This window comes from Pinus tabuliformis, chromosome 6, assembly GCF_031772625.1.
Source record: "Pinus tabuliformis cultivar Carrire ecotype Pingquan chromosome 6, CPIR1, whole genome shotgun sequence".
Taxonomy (NCBI): Eukaryota; Viridiplantae; Streptophyta; class Pinopsida; order Pinales; family Pinaceae; genus Pinus; species Pinus tabuliformis.
This window is the reverse complement of record NC_142292.1, coordinates 384,766,941-384,784,382: the sequence shown is the minus strand read 5'-3', so window position 1 is coordinate 384,784,382 and position 17,442 is coordinate 384,766,941. Positions and strand designations below refer to the sequence as shown.

At 40.4% G+C, this 17,442-nt stretch overlaps 1 protein-coding gene across 1 annotated transcript in view; it reads left to right on the top strand.

Moving 5' to 3' along the window:
• The first annotated feature begins 297 nt into the window (after positions 1–297).
• LOC149258928 (tubulin alpha-2 chain-like) overlaps positions 298–17,442 on the top strand; it is a 42,354-nt gene continuing 25,209 nt past the window's right edge. Inside the window, exon 1 of the mRNA XM_089416778.1 lies at positions 298–508. The gene's annotated coding sequence lies outside the window, so the exon portion shown is untranslated. The remainder of the gene's footprint in view (positions 509–17,442) is intronic.

Sequence of the window (17,442 nt, the reverse complement as noted above, 5' to 3'; positions counted from 1 at the left end):
GTTTTTTCAAAAGAAAAAACATAAACATAAATTCTTAACCAATACCTAAAAAATAGCCACATATCGTATAAAAAAGTTGACCTAACTCCTCGTGATATCTTTTACCTTTTATTGTCCAACTCCCTTCATCCAGCCTTTCTTCTTTATTCTGTGATCCCTCGCCTCTTCAACTTTAACATGGGTTGCCTACTATCGAAAAAATTGACCTAATTAATCGTGACATCTTTTATGGTCCAACTCCGTTCATTCATCCTTTATTCTTTATTCTTTGATCCTCGCCTCTTCAACTTTAACATGGGGCGCATTGTATTGAGCTACTTTTTGGCGGCTACACAATCTGCGGGAAATCCCCGATGACACTGTTTACTGCAGTTTCTTCTTGATTTCTGTGTAGTTTTTAAACTTGCGCTGGAGTTACCAGACAGCTGAAGGCGCAATCAGTACACTTATGCGCCTCCTCCAAGTGGTGGCGCTTGAAACGTCTTAGCATTCAACAGTTTCACTGCAGGTAGGTTAAAACATATCTATTTCCGGCAATTTCGATTGTTTTGCTGTCTTTGGCGAGTAATTTGTACTTTGGAATGTTCTTTCATCGATCTTTAAGCTCCGTTTCTCTAGAGTAAATGAGTTTCAAAAATCTTTCCATATTTAATGTATTCCCGGCGATTAATTAGGCTTTTTTCTGTTTTCCAATTGGAGAGTTGAAACTTAGAAATTCTCATACCGTTACTGCCTATCTTTCACCTGAACTCTGAGTTTGGAATTTTTAATCCGAGAATGGCGTTCTTTATACTTATTTTGGTGATCTTTGAAGTTTGAATTATTTCGAATTTTGTAATTTTGGTTAAATAAATGAATACTGCTGTTTTTTTTCAAAACCCGGGTTTAGGGTTGGAATTTGGATTTCTCTTTACCCGTCATACAATTTTTTTTTGACGTTTTGGATATTTAGGCTTCCCGTCAATAAACATTATGTTGAAAATAATGCTAGTGATGTTCTCATAATAAATTAACCCTTCACTATTAAAAAAATACCCTTCAATAACATAATTATGTTTTAAAATTTCATATATTTATCCCTTCAAAAAACCAAAATATGAAAAAACTAAATTGTGGAGGTTTCAACAAAAAAGTGTTAAACATTTGAAATTTGTTGATTGAAAGTATATAATTAGTCCTAACTAAAATACAAGATGGTTATCCATTGTATATATCTAAATTATCATTTAAAACCAACAATTTGTAACTCAATTGTGGAAGTTTCAACAAAAAAAATGTTAAGCATTTGAAATTTGCTTAGTATATATAAGAGTTGTCGGAGGAATTGCTCGGACAGCCAAAAGTGGCTGGAATCTGGGCAAAAAAATTTCAAAAGATCTTGTAGAAGCAGTGTTTGAATCTTGTTTTTGATGGTGGAAATGGATTCAGCACCATCAAAAACATCTAGGACACCTAAAATTTTGAAGTTTAACAACTATAACTTGGATTTACAAAAATCCTTGCCGGATTTTTTCTAAATATAACCGGAATTTCCATAACTTTCCAGGCAATTCCTCCCACTAATTAGACTACGCTGTATATAATTAGTCCTAAGTAAAATACAAAATGGTTATCCATTGCATATATCTAAATTATCATTTAAAACCAACCATTTATATTATGCAACCTGAATATTTAGATGCCTAATCTTTAAATTATCATTTAAAATCAACCAGATTTCTAATAAAACTAACTTGCATATAAATTCAGAGATAATTTCTGACATTATCTAATATAAAGTTTGATACAAAATACCCGGTGGGCAGGTTGACGAGGAAGGTGAGCAGCATCTTGAACTTACTTCCCGTCATAGGCCAATCCAGCATGCATCTCCACAGTGATGGCGTCAACCAACTGCCTCAAATTATACAAAGGAGTAGAGTATCCCTCCTCGAAATCTCGCAGAATGCCCAACACACGATTCCACTTGCCTCGACTCCTCACCGGCCTCGCCACCAGCAAAAAGGCAACCTTGCACGACACTGCAACGCAAGCCACAGATAGTCCCAACGCTGCCTTACTGTTAACCCCCGCTCCAATACCACCTCCATGGAAATCGACCACAAACACTAGAAATAGACACAAATTCTCAACAATTACCCCCACAGCAGTAGAAGGCGTTCACTAACCCAATCCATCGCTCAAATAGAACCCAAGAATCCAAATCCAACAGAAATTCGCTTCTCTGAGTTCCTTCCTTCAACCCAGAAGAGTCAAACCAACCAAGCAATCGAATCAACTGTTATATCCTGTGAAAATGCCTTTCGCGATTCCAAGAATCCCCCGCGCTCCCCCATCGGATGAATTCCTTTGTCCGTCCTCTCAAGACGGGTGCGTATTCCCGAGGACCATACGGGTGCCTGGCTGGCTGGCAGGTCAAATGCATTAAAATCCTTCAAACAATAATATTCGGAAAAACGCAAGAAACCGCCATAAAATCATCGATAAGCGCTCAAATTTGCAAGCAAATTACTTGACGAAATGCTTGCACTGCGATGACACAATTTCCTAGCGTTTGATTTAAATTATTATTTTCTGCTCTACGCAAAGGAAAGGACAAGGGCAGTTGAGGGGGCCCTTGGCAACGATGAATCTGCACCCATCTTTCATCACATCAATCCCATTCAAACCAGAAAAAATACCCAAATATTTTAAAGCCCAAATTTTGCAAAAAGAAAAAATAAATAAAAACAAAAAGAAACTCTTGCTATTTTTTTGGGCTTTCTATATACCATCTGGAAAGTTACCGTTCCTACTCTGTATCTAGATAATGCGATCCGTAATTTAATATGCTTATTGGTTACCGACGTTCAATAGAATTTAGCATATTTTCAGCGAAAAAAACTTGCCCAAAAAGTACTCTATTATATGAAAAATAAAAAGGCATAAGAACGTTTTGGAAAAAGTTCCAAATGTCAAAAATACGTTTTTTACTCTTCCGAGGCACGTCACTCAAAACGGGCATTGACAAATTCCAGCCGTCAAATACGTTGAAAAAGCCTTATGACGGGCAAAATGCCCGTCAAATTCCATCCCTGCCCGGGTTGTGTTTATTCTCGTGGTCAAGGATCTGTATCCACGGGTTTGACTTCAAGTTTAGGCACGTATCTGGTTTGTTCTTGTAGTTAAGAATCCCTATCTTATAAATGTCTAAGAGGTTTTAAGTTCGAGTTTCTGCTTAACGGCTTTTATGTGTATATATCCAGACGGGTTTGATCTTGTGTTAAAAATTTATGTTTATGAATAAGATTTAGATTTATGCGCATACCTCTGTTTCACCTTGTGATTAAAAAAGATTCACATTGATGTATAAGAGGGGTTTGTGATTAAAAATTTATGTTCATTTATGAGAGGATTTAAGTAGAAGTTTATTCAAATTGTTGAAGTTTAGGCATAACTTTTTTATGTGTATATAACTAGTTTGTTCTTGCGAAATACCTCTTTCCAAACAACAACTTTCTCTCCCCCTTATAACATGGTGTTGTAGCGGGAGAAAATGGAGCTGCGGAGCCTGTCTGAAAAGGGTTAGGGCTTTTTCTGCAATCGCTTGCCACAACTGCACCCTACCCACCCTAACTGTCGTCGTCCACTTTCCTTCGGCTGCATCAACCGTGGACCGGATCTTGTATCCCGTCGAGGCCTTCCGTAATAGCGCAACTAACCGTCCTCCTCCTCGATTACTGCATACCCACCGATTTCTGACACTCTCAACGCGACAACGGTTATGATGGTCCTGGAGGCAGCTGGCGGAGAACATCTCGAAACAGGTATGGAGCTTGACCTAGTAGACTATTCAGAGGACCCTTTGGAGAATGTCAATATCTGGCAAAACCCTCGCTTCGCCGTGGATGAACTCCTACCCTTCTGCTGCGATCTGTCGGCTACCATTGCGGGTCTACCTTCGATCTCGGGACCTTCCTGCTCCATAGTGACATTCTCAGAGCCTCCTCCGATCTGGCCGTTTCCTCCCTCGCCACCACAGTCACCCTCGGCTACAACTTTCGTATCTGCCTGCCTCCACCCTAACCCTGAGGCTGCAAGCTCACAAACCCCCCTCTCATCCCACCCTGGTGGATCTTCAAGCAACCCCCCGAGACACCTCAACCCGACCCAGGAATCCCGCAAGTTGTTGTACCTGAGGCTGCAAGCTCACTAACCCCCCTCTCATACCACACTGGTGGATCTTCAAGGAACCCCCCGGGACACCTCAACCCGGCCCAGGGAATCCCGCAAGTTGTTGTACCTGAGGCGCCACCATCGGGTAGTTATGCGGTGGTACCCGGCTTTCGGAGCTAATTCCAGCGGTCAACCATCCCTACCCCGATAACCCTACTACAAACCCTAACCAATCGGAGGATAGTTTGGACGCCCCTGAAGAGCCGACGTGGCTAGGCAAAAAAAGGAAGTGCTTCAAAGCCAGAGGCGAAGACGTTATTCTCAGACTCAGGGAGGATATACAGTGGGGCGACACCATGGACACGGCGGACCGGGTGTTGGTTGGAAGGATTCGTGGCCGAAGCTACACAGCGGCTAGGCTTAAGCTGTGGACCTCTGAGGTATGGGGGCAACACCTGGCGGACCTCCCAATTGTACAAACCTTTGTTAGGGGCTGGTTTGCTCTGCGCTTTGCCAGAGCCAAGCACACAAATTGGGTCTTGTCATCCTTCTGGCATTTCGAGCATGCTCCAGTTCTTCTCCAGTGTTGGAACCCTCTTTTTGATCCGGAAAAAGAACAGATAGGAGTTGGGCCTATTTGGGTTCGACTACCTGGACTACCCCTTCAATTCTGGTCGGAGGATATATTCCAATGCATCGGCAACACTTTGGGAACCTATCTCGAACATGATAGATCATATCTGGCTTCTGGCATGATGGCATATGCCAGGATTCTTGTTCATCTGGATACTCAAGGCAGCCTTTAGGAGCATATCACCTTACAGTGGAAAACCTTCTCCCGAAAGAAAATCCTAGATTACGAAGGTGGGATACTTGTTCAAAGACTATCCTCTGAATAAGAAGGTGAGGGAGGGAGCTAAGGGGAAGGAAACACCATAGAAAAACCCACAAGCACAGGGTAGCCCTCCAGTGGCGGAAGAGGCAACAAATTTGGCACATTCAGAAGCAGTACTCGCACCTACTAAGGAGATCAGAAAGAAGCAAGGAAAGGCACCCATTGGCGCACCCTCTCCTCCTCTAACCAGAGCAAGGGCAGCTGCTGAGGCTACATTCTCTACGGGTATGTCGAATACAAACTCCTCCTCTATTTACTCTAATGTTTCTCCACACTGCATTGATACAAGTTCTGTTCAGTTCAGTCCCTTGCTCACACCTTCAACACCCCCTTATCCGTGGATTTCCCTATCAAGCCCTCCTCCCCCAACCATCTCCTGCATTCAACCATCCTTTCCCGATGAACCTCTTCCAAATTCCCTTAACCATGCCCCCCCCCTCATTCCAGCCCTCCATCCTTCAGATACCCCACCCGAGCTCGGCTTCGATCACAGGCCCCTGACACCCTGGGTATCGACCTAATTACCTCTCCCCCTCCTGTAAAGATGACTAGAGGCAGACCCTCCTCCCTATCCAAATCTAAGTTACAAGCTGGGGAAGACATTGTTGCGGGCAAGCAACACTCCATCGATTAGGTACTTAGAACAGTGAATACCCATGAGCTCCCTCCTCCATGAAATTTCTCTCCTTCAATTATAGAGGGTGGGTTAGCCCTGAAGAAAAACTAGCTATGAGAAGATTGCTCTCAGCTGAACCCCTTGATATCCTATTTCTTCAAGAAACCCTAGGCCAGGGTTGTGTCATTACCCACCTCCTTGAATCATGGCTACCTAGTTGGACATTTTACACCCTAGATGCATCAGGGCGTTCTGGGGGTCTCGCTTTGGGTGTAAACAACCGTTCCATCAGAATCTGTAACACTTGGGGGAGCTCGGGCCACCTAGGAGCTGACATTTACTCCTCAGAGCTCGATTCTGAGCTTAGGGTTATCAACATATATGGCCCCTGTCACAACAGGGAAGGATATTGGAGCAGACTCTTAGACTCACACATCCTTCAAAAGGACAAGCTCATTTTGGGGGGGGGCCTAAATTTCTCCATCGGCTTTGCAGAATCATGGGGGTACAATGCACAAAGAGATAACCTCTCAGATTTTTTCGAGACCATTCTGGAGGATCATAATCTCATAGATATCCCCTCCTCAAAAATCCTACCTACTTGGAGAAACAACAGATCAAGGGTGGACAATCTCTCCAGAAGACTAGATAGATTCCTCATCAAGGAGCAACTGCTAAACTTGGGGCAGGGATTTAGACAGTGGGTGGGCTCAGGCGGAATATCGGACCATAGGCCGATCTATTTGGAAATCAAAGGGGGTATAAACAAACCAAAAGGTCCCTTCAAATTTAATGTTGCATCGCTGAGAGACGTTGATTATATTCGTCTAGTAACTAATTTCTGGAGGACTCATCCCCCTGCGACAGAAAGGACTATCTCAAAAGGATTTGCAAAAAACTGAAAGAACTAAAAAGCCTCTCCAAAAAATGGGCACATAAGAAGAGAACACAGGAAGATCATATACTCAAATTGATTGAAGAAGCCACAGAGGATTATGAGAATGAATATAAGGGGATCTTCTCTTCCCTAGATCACAAAGAGCAGATAACCTCTCTACTAGCTATAAGAGAAACCTAATTCTAAAGGACAGGGAGGAGAGCTGGAGATTGAGAAGCAGAGCCATTTGGCTCAAGGAAGGAGATGATAACACCAAGTTCTATCACAAATTTGTGAATGGGCACAAAGCTATAAATACTATTTGGCAGCTAGCAGATGAACAAGGAGAACCTGTGAACACCTTCCCCCGACTAGCAGCTATGGCCACTGCCCACTTCAGGAACATCTATAAGACTCCCCCAAATGCCACCCTGGCTGAAATCATGAGGACAACTCAACTATTTCCAAGGTTTGTTGAGCAAGAAGAAGGCTTGGAATTGACAAAGGAGGTCTCCCTGGGAGAACTGGAAGACACCCTTAAATGGTTTAAGCGAGACAAAAGCCCTGGCCCGGATGGCTGGAATGTGGAATTCTACCTGGATTTCTTTGATACTCTGGGTGGGGACCTTTTACAAGTTATAGAAGAATGCAGATCCTCTGGAAGAATGTATGAGGCCTACAACTCAACCTTTATCGCCCTTATACCCAAATCGGACAATCCCACCTCCTTCAATGACTTCCGACCCATCTCCTAGTGTAACTATATCTACAAGATCATCTCCAAGATAATAGCCAATCGCCTCTGGCCGATCTTATCAAACCACATCTCAGCTGAATAATTTGCCTTCTTACAGAATAGACAAATTCATGAAGCAGTCAAAACTACTCAAGAAATTCTACATTCTATTCAGACCTAGAAGCTCAAAGGTATGGTCCTAAAAGTTGACCTCTCGAAAGCCTTTGACAGAGTAAATTGGTTATTCATTAGAATGATATTAACACACTTTGGTTTTTCATATGAATTCATAAGATGGATTATGTGTTGTATTACTAATGTAACATTCAATGTTCTTATAAATGGTGCAGCCTCTCCTTTCTTCCACTCTGAAAGAGGCCTTAGGCAAGGATGCCCACTGTCCCCACTTCTCTTCTTACTCATCATGGAAGGACTCAGTCGTATAATAAAGGAGGAACACCAACGAGGCAGGCTTAGGGGGATCCACATCACAGAAGGATGCACATTGACACACTTGCTCTTTGTAGACGATGTGTTGCTCTTCCTAAATGGGAGTATTGGTGACGTGACTGCTCTTCTCAACTCTTTCACTATCTTTCTAGCAGCCACAGGCATGTTGGTTAATGATGAAAAGTCCACTATAACGGCTATAGGATGCTCACCATACGAGATTCAGTATGCCCTGCGAAGATTCCCTTATACCCTACAACACCTGGATGAGGGACTAAAATACTTGGGCTATAGATTAAAGCCCCTTGGATATAAGAATGTTGATTGGATCTGGCTTATAACCAAAATGGAAAAAAGGCTAAACATCTGGTACCACAAATATTTATCAAGAGCAAGAAGGTTGATACTCATAAAAGCAGTTCTGGAAGCAACCCCAGTATATTGGATGTCTTTAGCATGGATACCAAGGGGAATACTGGCCAAAATAAAAAATCTATGTTGCAGATTCCTGTGGAAAGGGAAACAACTGGGAAGGATATTTGCCTGGACCAAATGGGAATCTTTGGCACTCCCAAAGAAATGGGGAGGATAGGGAATTAAAAGCCTTGGTACTTTCTCCACAACCCTGGCGGCAAAACTGGGGTGGCAGCTCATCACCTCAATTTCTGAATTCTCAAACAGGATAGGCTTCTAGCCCAAAGTACAGTATATGCCATAGGCATCTGCAAAATGTAATTTTCTTTACTAATGAAAATTATGACTTTTTTCCAGGGAAAAAAAAACTAGTTTGTTCTTGCCGTTAAGGATCAATATCTTATACATAAATAATGTCTTTATTCGCATATATCTAGATTGTTTTTGAGGTCAAGAATTTATGTCTATGTAGAAGAGGGTGGGAGGATCAATATCTTATACATACATTGTTGTTAAGGATCAATATCTTATACATAAATAATGTCTTTATTCGCATATATCTAGATTGTTTTTGTGGTTAGGAATTTATGTTTATGTAGAAGAGGGTGGGAGGATCAATATCTTATACATACATAATGTCTTTATCCACATATATCTCGATTGTTTCTGTGGTTAAGAATTTATGTTTATGTAGAAGGGGGTGGTTTTCTTCTTCTCATTAAAGATTTCAATTTATGTTTGGTTTTGAGTGCAAGTTTGAAGTTAAGGCATACCATTTTTATGTTCCTGTACCTAGTTTGTTCCTTTAAATGTGCAATAGGTTTTGATAGGGTTTGTTCCTATAAACGTGTCATAGGTTTTTAGTTCAAACCCATGCATAATGCCTAGTTTGTTCTTGTGAATTTATGTATAAGAGGTGTTTGTTCTTGGGGGTAAAGATTTATAGCTATATATGAAGTTTTGAGTTCAATTTTATCTCAATAGGTTTTCAAATGTTTATTTCCGGGTTGAATCATATACCTATTTCAAGTTGAATGTTAAAATTTTATGTTAAAAAAACTTTTGAATTTGCTTTTTAAATTTTATGTTAAAAAACTTTCAAGTTTGCTTTGAACCAAACAATGTTCAGAAGTTTATTTCCACCTTGCAGCTATTTTGGGTTAAATCTTAGAAGTTTATTTCTAAGTTAATACCCGCACTTGGAGTTGCATTTCTCTCTTGAATCTAAAGCTTTTAGACTTTATTTGCTCGTTTGTTTGCCAACTTGGGGATTTTAAAAACCCTAAGAAATTTCCAGCGTAGGGTGGGTTTTTAAGAAATCTGTAATTGATAAAGAATTTACTGGTAACTTGTAACTGAGCCATTTTTGTCCTATTTTAATCTCTCCTCGGAATTTTGATTTTGCAATTATGTTAATGACAAGTCTACTTCCCTTATCATGGTATAAATTCATGGATTTTATCACATTCCACAAATATTTCACTGATTGATTTATCACTTTCTAATTCATCATTTCCATTTAAAAAAATCACACCACTAAAAATAATTAATTAATGATGAAAACATAGTCAATAATGTTAAAAAGAAATAATTGTAATTAGGATTTTGAATTGTAAACTTATTTTCTTAAATTTAAATAACTTATTCTCAAAAAAATAAAAAATAAAAATAAAAATTAATTAATTTTAAACTTTAAATAATGTATTTTTTAAGATAAAAAATTACTCTTAATTCTGAAATTTAAATAACTTATCTTATAAATTTTTCCATGACGAGGTTACAACTCATGGGTCAAATGGGTGGCAAAGGAGGGTAAGCGAGGTGGCATGAGGTGATCAACACATGACAAAGAAAATGGGTGGAATGGAGGTTGGTAATAACCCTAAAGGGTATTCCCTATACAGGTTCCCTTGCTTATTTATTCCTTCACATTTGCAGTATGACACCCCCTCTAAACATGAGCATGGGGCTAATGACCACTAATAGCCCATGCGAGGGAGGTAGCTCATCTAGTTGGTACCCTGAGAGGGCAAATGTCGATGTGACCTCCCACTGGAGTGAAGCCTGGATTTGGATCATGCCAAGGACTATTGTCATGAATAAAATATTATACTCGGGGAAGGTTGTTAGAGACAAGCATAATGGTATTTGGGTACTCTTCCTCATTCACTTAGTGCTGGGGTATTTTTACTAGAGGATAGTTGTTTGGGATTTATTAGTAATAGTTTTTGTGTGCTTGGATTCATTCATCTCTGCGTTGACATTCACATGAGTTATGGTTCATGGAGAGGGAGCCTGTATGTGGCAAAACATTGGTTCAAGCACATTCTAAGGACAGAGTGCCTTCGAACCATGACTTTGACTTGTTGCAGGCATGACAAAGGAAAGAAGTTGATGTCTGGTTCTAGGGACGTGGCTCGAATAAAGAGACAAAATCAAGGCATGTAGTGTGAGTTAAGTAGGATATGGAGTGAACTCACAACCAGTTTCTTTATGGGTGTCCCGTGGAGAGAAAAACGACCATTAACGAGGTAGGTGTGGCAGTGTAAAGGTTTTGGGAAAACATGGACTCAGATTAGCTTTTAGCAGAGACACAAGGTTGGGTTTATGACCTTGGGAACACCCAAACCCAGGAAACAAGATTCTTCGGGCTAGCATAAATGTATTGGACCACAAAATCCATGATAATGCAGGGCATTGCTCCAGAGAGGGATGAAATTGTAGAGCTAAAGAAACAACATTCAAATTTTGAAGGAAAGTTTGAGGCCTTCATCAAAGGGGTCCTTGGAAAGTGACCATTAACGAGGTAGGTGTGGCAGTGTAAAGGCTATGGGAAAACATAGACTTAGAGAAACCTTTAGCAGAGAGGCGAGATTGGGTTTATGACCTTGGGAACACCCAAACCCAGGAAACAAGATTCTTCAGGCTAAGCATAAATGTGTTGGACCACAAAAGCCATGGTCATGCAGGGCATTTCTCCAGAGAGGGCTGAAATTGTAGAGCTAAAGAAACAACATTCAATTTTTGAAGGAAAGTTTGAGGCCTTCATCAAAGGGGTCCTTGGGCTCAACGTATCAATCACAAGTCCAACAAGAAGTGGGGAGCGAGTAGAAGACAAAGATGGATTTCAAGGCTCAAAAGGCTCCTAGGAAAATCCTATGCTAGTCCCAAAAGATCCCCTCTTGTCCTCATCCAGTCTAGCCAACACCCTAAGTTCGAAAATTCCATGTTTTGTTATAGAGGAGGTAATCCCGGGCTTTCCCTTGGAGCATTACCCCTCTTCTAATGAATTTTAGTTATCATCTTTGTTCTACTTCTTATGCCTTATCGTTGAGAGCATCACAAGATAAGAATAAGCTCTTAAAAAATGAGACAAGGGAGAGACTTCCTTTTTATCATAGAAAAATAACTAATAAGCTTTGAGATGATCGATCTCCCTTGCATGCACTAGATTTGTCGTACGACCTACGTAGATCTTGCTATCTATGACCTGCATGAATAGTATGGATGCATAAGCTCCTCTTCCTGTGCACATATGCGAACTAGAGGCTAAGTTAAGGCTTTGTGAGTTGAGGCAATTCAACCTTCACTCGATTTCTTCTACCTGATTGTTGAATGTCTATGATCTGCTGAAACACTTAACCTTTCCTTCCCTGATTTGACACACACTGCTTGTGCTCGACTAACTTGCCACTAACTTGCTCAATCTCCTCTTATTATTTTGATCTCAACCATAATCTCCCTCTCAATGACTGAGATTAAATCGTGATCAAGGACTGAGACTAAATCATAAGTTAACTTAGAATTCTTAATTTTCCTAAGTCTAACTTTAGGAAATAGTTAAATAAATTAATATTTTGCTAAAGTGGTTTCCTTTTGGGTTCTTCTACTAGCCTTAACACCTAGGTAAGAAAAAACCTACCTTCTCTACTCCAATCAACACTCCATCTGCACTACACCCAACTTGTCTCTGAGATATACAAATCTGGTCCCTGGCAAAGCCGTGGTCAGAATGTCTGTTGTCTACGTCTCTGTTGGTATGTACTGAAGTGTTACAATACCTCTCTGAACAACATCCCTGATGTGGTGATAACATACGTCGATGTGCTTAGAGTGATCATGAAACACTGGATTTTCAGAGAGGTTGATGCAACTTTGATTGTCATAATGTATTATAGTGGGCTCCAACTCTGTTTTGAACAAGCCCACGAGAAGCTTCCACAACCAAATAGCTTCGCACCCCGCCAAACTGGCAACCATATACTTAGACTCATTTGAGCTCAATGCAACTGATCTATGCTTCCCGCTAAACCAAGAAACAATTATTGATCCAACACTGAATGTGCATTCCTATGTGCTCTTCCTGTCTATGGAGCTCCCTGCCTAATTTGAATTAGTGAAGCCCTCAAACCTCATCTCATTAACCTATCTATACCACAATCCATGCTCTACTACCCCCTTGAGATATCTTAAAACATGTTTAGCAGCAACCCAATGCACTCTGGTCGGCTTGACCAAAAACTAGCTCAGAGTTGATTGCAAAACATATATATAGCCATGTGTTAACCAAATACTTCAGTGATCTAATCATCCACCAATAATGAGTGGGATCTACTTGATTCGATATGGATGTATCCACCTTCCTCTAGTTTGTGATTAGAGGCATGGTCATGGGCCTGCAAGCTTGCATGTGGAATCTCCTTAGAATCTGCAGACTGTACTTACCTTGTCCCACAGAGGTCTCTTCATCACCCTGCCATATGTCTATCCTAAGGAAACAGTGTATTAGCCCCATATACTTCATCTGAAACTCACCTGGAAGATCTCTCTTGCACACTTGGATGAGCTTATTTGCGCTTGTCAAAATGAAATCATCCACATATAGCACCAGAATGAGCTTCTCAACTCCAGTGACATTGTAGTAGAGGTTGGGGTCCGCTTCACTCTTCATGAAGCATAATCCATGAAGGTAACTTTATATATGAGCATACCATGCCTGCGGAGCCTACTTGAGCCCATACGAGGCTCTATTGAGTCTACATACCTGTGTCTCTCTATTGCATGTCTCAAACCACTCCGGCTGCTCAATGTAAATCTCCTCCTTAACAACCCCATTGAGGAAGGTTATCTTCACGTCCATCTAGTGGGTCATCCACCCCATTTGTGTTGCAATAACTTTAACAAGTCTAACAGATGAATATCCAACAACTGGGGCAAAGGTCTCGTCATAGTTAATTCCTTCTACTTGCAAGAACCCTTTAGCCACGGATCTTGCCTTATATTTCTCAATGCTCCCATAACTCCATGCTTGATCTTGTAGACCTAGTGAGAGCCTACCACAAACTTGTCCTCTGACCTCGACAACACTTCCCAGAGATCATTCTTCATGATGGAGGTATACTCCTCCACCATGGCATCTCTACACACTTGTTGAGTGGTTGCCTCTTGATAGCAGGAAGGCTCAACAATCAATAACTTCGCCATAAGTGCCATATATCATGTGTACCTTTGTGGCTATCTATTTTGTCGAAATGATGTTCTTGGAGCACCAACTTGCTCGCTCACCTCCTAAATCAGTTGATCTTCCCATCTCGCTCTCCTTCTCCCGGTGTTGGGTTTCGTTGCCTGAGTGGGCTCTACTCTCTCTTCCATCAGCGTGTCCTTCTCATCCTCATGTTGTTCAACGTGCCCATGCTAAGTTGTAGTCTGAGGTACTAAATGAACCTCCTACTTGGGAGACTGCTACTCCTCCTCCTACATATTATAGCCTACTCATGCTCTAAGGACTTCTTCAAGGTGGGCTATCCTCCTCAAACATCACATCTCTCATGATGATTTTTTTTCTATGTGATGGAATGTACACAATGTGCAATTTAGATGCCTTGATGTAGCCCATGAAGATTCCCTTCTTTGTTGTGGGCTCCTACTTCTTCCTTTTCTCCTATGGTACATGGAAATATACAAGGCTACCGAATATGCAAAAATGAGACACATCCGATTTCTTCCCTATAAACACCTCCTTTGGTTTAACTCGTCCTGACACTCTATGTGGGCTTTGATTCTACAAGAAAACTACAATATTGCATGCGTTGACCTAAAGAAACTTAAGCAATCCTTGATCATGCAACATGGATTTGGTCGCTCTAATTATGGCTGTATTCTTGCACTCTACCACCCCATTTTGCTGAGGGCTATATGGTGTGATCAACTCCCTCCTGATGCCCTCCTTGGTACACAACTCCTTGAATGTGTTTGAGGTATACTCCTCACCATTATAAATCTCAGCACCTTGATTTCCTGCCAATTTGATTCTCAACCAAGGCCTTAAACTTCAAAAATTTCGAGAAGATCTCATCTTTCTTTTTCATTAAGAATATCCAAGTCTTTCTCGAGTGATCATCTATGAAGGTGACATAATATTTGTACCCATTAAGGGATACTATAGAGAATGGACCGCAAACATCTAAATGAATAAGGTCCAAGGCCCTATTGTCTTTGTTAGGAAAAGAAGACTTGGCATACTTGCCAAATGTACATCCCTTACACACCTCATGTTGATCCACACTGAACTATGGCGACCCTATCACTATCTTCTTGAAAATCTTCAAAGCTCCATGGTGCAAATGCTCCATGCGCCTATGCCACAACTCTCCAAGCTCGCTCCCTGAGTCACAACCTCCTCTTCTAGTCTATGTTGTTGTTGTCTCAAATTGTAATCTGAATAAGCTCTTGCACCTAACCCCAATATACTTCGACACCTTGGAGTCATAGGGTTTTATAAAACCCTACCCTATGTTGAGGTCACCTCGTACCCCTTATCCTCCAAAATTGAAATTGAAATGAGGTTCTTCTTGAGCCATGATATGTAAAGAACATCTATGAGATATAGAGGGTTTCGAGACTCCCACTCAAAATGAACTGTACCAATACCCTTGGCTTGGTACATCCCATTGACTTTCATCTTAATATCCAACTACATGTCCTTTTCTGACAATTTGCCAGGGAAAGTTTTAGGGGAAAATTTTCGCTAATTGGCAAATTTTTGGACATTTTCTAACAAAATATTCGCCCATTTCATTAAAAAAATGCCCTTTTTTTTTACATATATATGGTTAAATGGATGATATTAGCAAAAAAAGAAGTTACCAATTCTAGTAGTAAATTACATGTTTTTAGTGAATATTTGCCTACATTCTATATGTATGACTTGTCAATCAGGAATAGTCGCCTACAATACTATAAATAGGCATAACTTTTTAGTCCTTAGTAAATAGCCTTTGCTGAAGTACTTCTTGTTTCTTGTCATATGGCAAGATGCACTATTGTCCACATACCATAAACTAGTAGTCACTAATCTTGACATGCAAGCGATGAGTGAAAACTTCTCAAAATGAGAAGAGAACTCATCTATCTTTGCATAGGCTGCTACTTGGTCCTTCTTGGACCCTTTCTTCTTGTTATGGCATTTAGTAGCACAATGTCCAAACTAGTGGCGCGAAAAGCACTTGATCTTGCTAAGATCATTTTTCTTCTTCTCACCCTTAGAACTCGGTTCACCACCACCACTGCTATTTTTACCCTTGGACTTGGTCCCTTTGCTGGCTAGAGCAAAATCTTTTTCATCTTCCTTGCTTTTAACACAAGATCCAGCTTGAGCTTTTCTACAAATCTCCTATCGGACACAATCACCCCATAACTTCTCCTAATCTGGAAAGTTTTCTTGGGCACATATGCCATCTGTGAAGGTTTTCCATGACATGGTGAAACCTAATAGAGTAAAATTTACCAGATCCTTATCTCGAATTGTCTCACCCACATCAACCAACTCTTCCTTTACTTTTGAAAACTTGGTGAGGTAAGTAACTACATAATCTAACTTGGACATCTTAATACTTCTGAGTTTGTCCTTCAACACCAACTATTTGGCCTCGCTTGAACCCTGATAGAGACCAATGATGGTTGTCCACATATCTTTGGCCTTCTTCTTCCTTGTTAGGGGAGGGATAATTTGGTCTTTGACTCCTTCCAGGATGATCCTTCTTTCAACATCCATCTTATTGTGTTGATCCAGCTATTGAGGTCAGTGGGTGTTGTTGGAACATTATCAACAAAATCCCAAACCCCTTGTTCCTCTATCACCACTACTATCCTTTCATTCCACAAACAGAAGTTGGATGTACCATCCAATTTGTCTTCAAAAATGAGACCTTGATATGCCATACTGACAAATCAAATTGCTGATTACAATTCACACTACCAGAAACAATGTGCACTGCGTTGAAACCCTAACAACCAAATCAATTTGATAGACCTACTCCCTATGAATCACAATATCTACTCCTGAAGATAAGATTTATACTTGTTCTTCAAAAAAAAAACTAAGATCTGATACCATGTTAGATTTACTTCAAACCCAATAATCTGATTCACAATTTTCTAAGTGTAAAAACCCATAAATACAAAAAAATGATATTACGGAAACTTAAATCACAAATACATTGAGTTTTCTAACTTAACATGCACTATAGAAAATAAATCAAAAGACAAACTCATCAACACATAGAACACAAGATATACCCATGAAACCCCAACTCCGGTGAAAACTTGCAACATTGTGTCTTTTATTTCCTTCTTTAGTAAAAGGATTTTCTTCTGATAATTACAACAAGGGTGATACTTCCCTTCCATCTTAAACAAACAATTGATCAGCTATGAGATGAATTAATCTCCCTCTCACGCACTAGAGTTATTGTACAACCTGTGCAAATCTGACTATGTGCGCCCCGTGTGAATAACACAAACTAGAGGTTGCACTAAGGTTGTTTGAGCTAAGGCAAATTGACCTTAACTTCATTTCTTCTTCCTGGATTCTAAATCTTTACAACATGTTGAAGCCCTCAACCTTTCTTTTGTTGTTTTGACACACACTACTTGTGGTCAATTAACTCGCTCTATCTCCTCTTATAATTTTGATCTCAACCCTAATCTTCCTCACAATGGCTCAGATTAAATCGTGATAAAGCGCTAAGATTAGATCACAAATCAACCTATGATTTTTTAAATTTTCCTAAATTTAACTTTAGAAAATAGTTAAATAACTAATATTCTACTAAAGTAGTTGTCTCGTGGTTTCTTTCACTGGCCTTAGCACCTAGGAAAACAAGCCTTTTACTTCTATACTCCAATCAACATTGGGGGAAGTTGACTTCAATATGTATATTATATTTTAGAAAAATGTACGTTGGTTTTAGAGCGAGAAAGACCCAACACCATGGATATGGTTCGCTATTGCTGAGCAT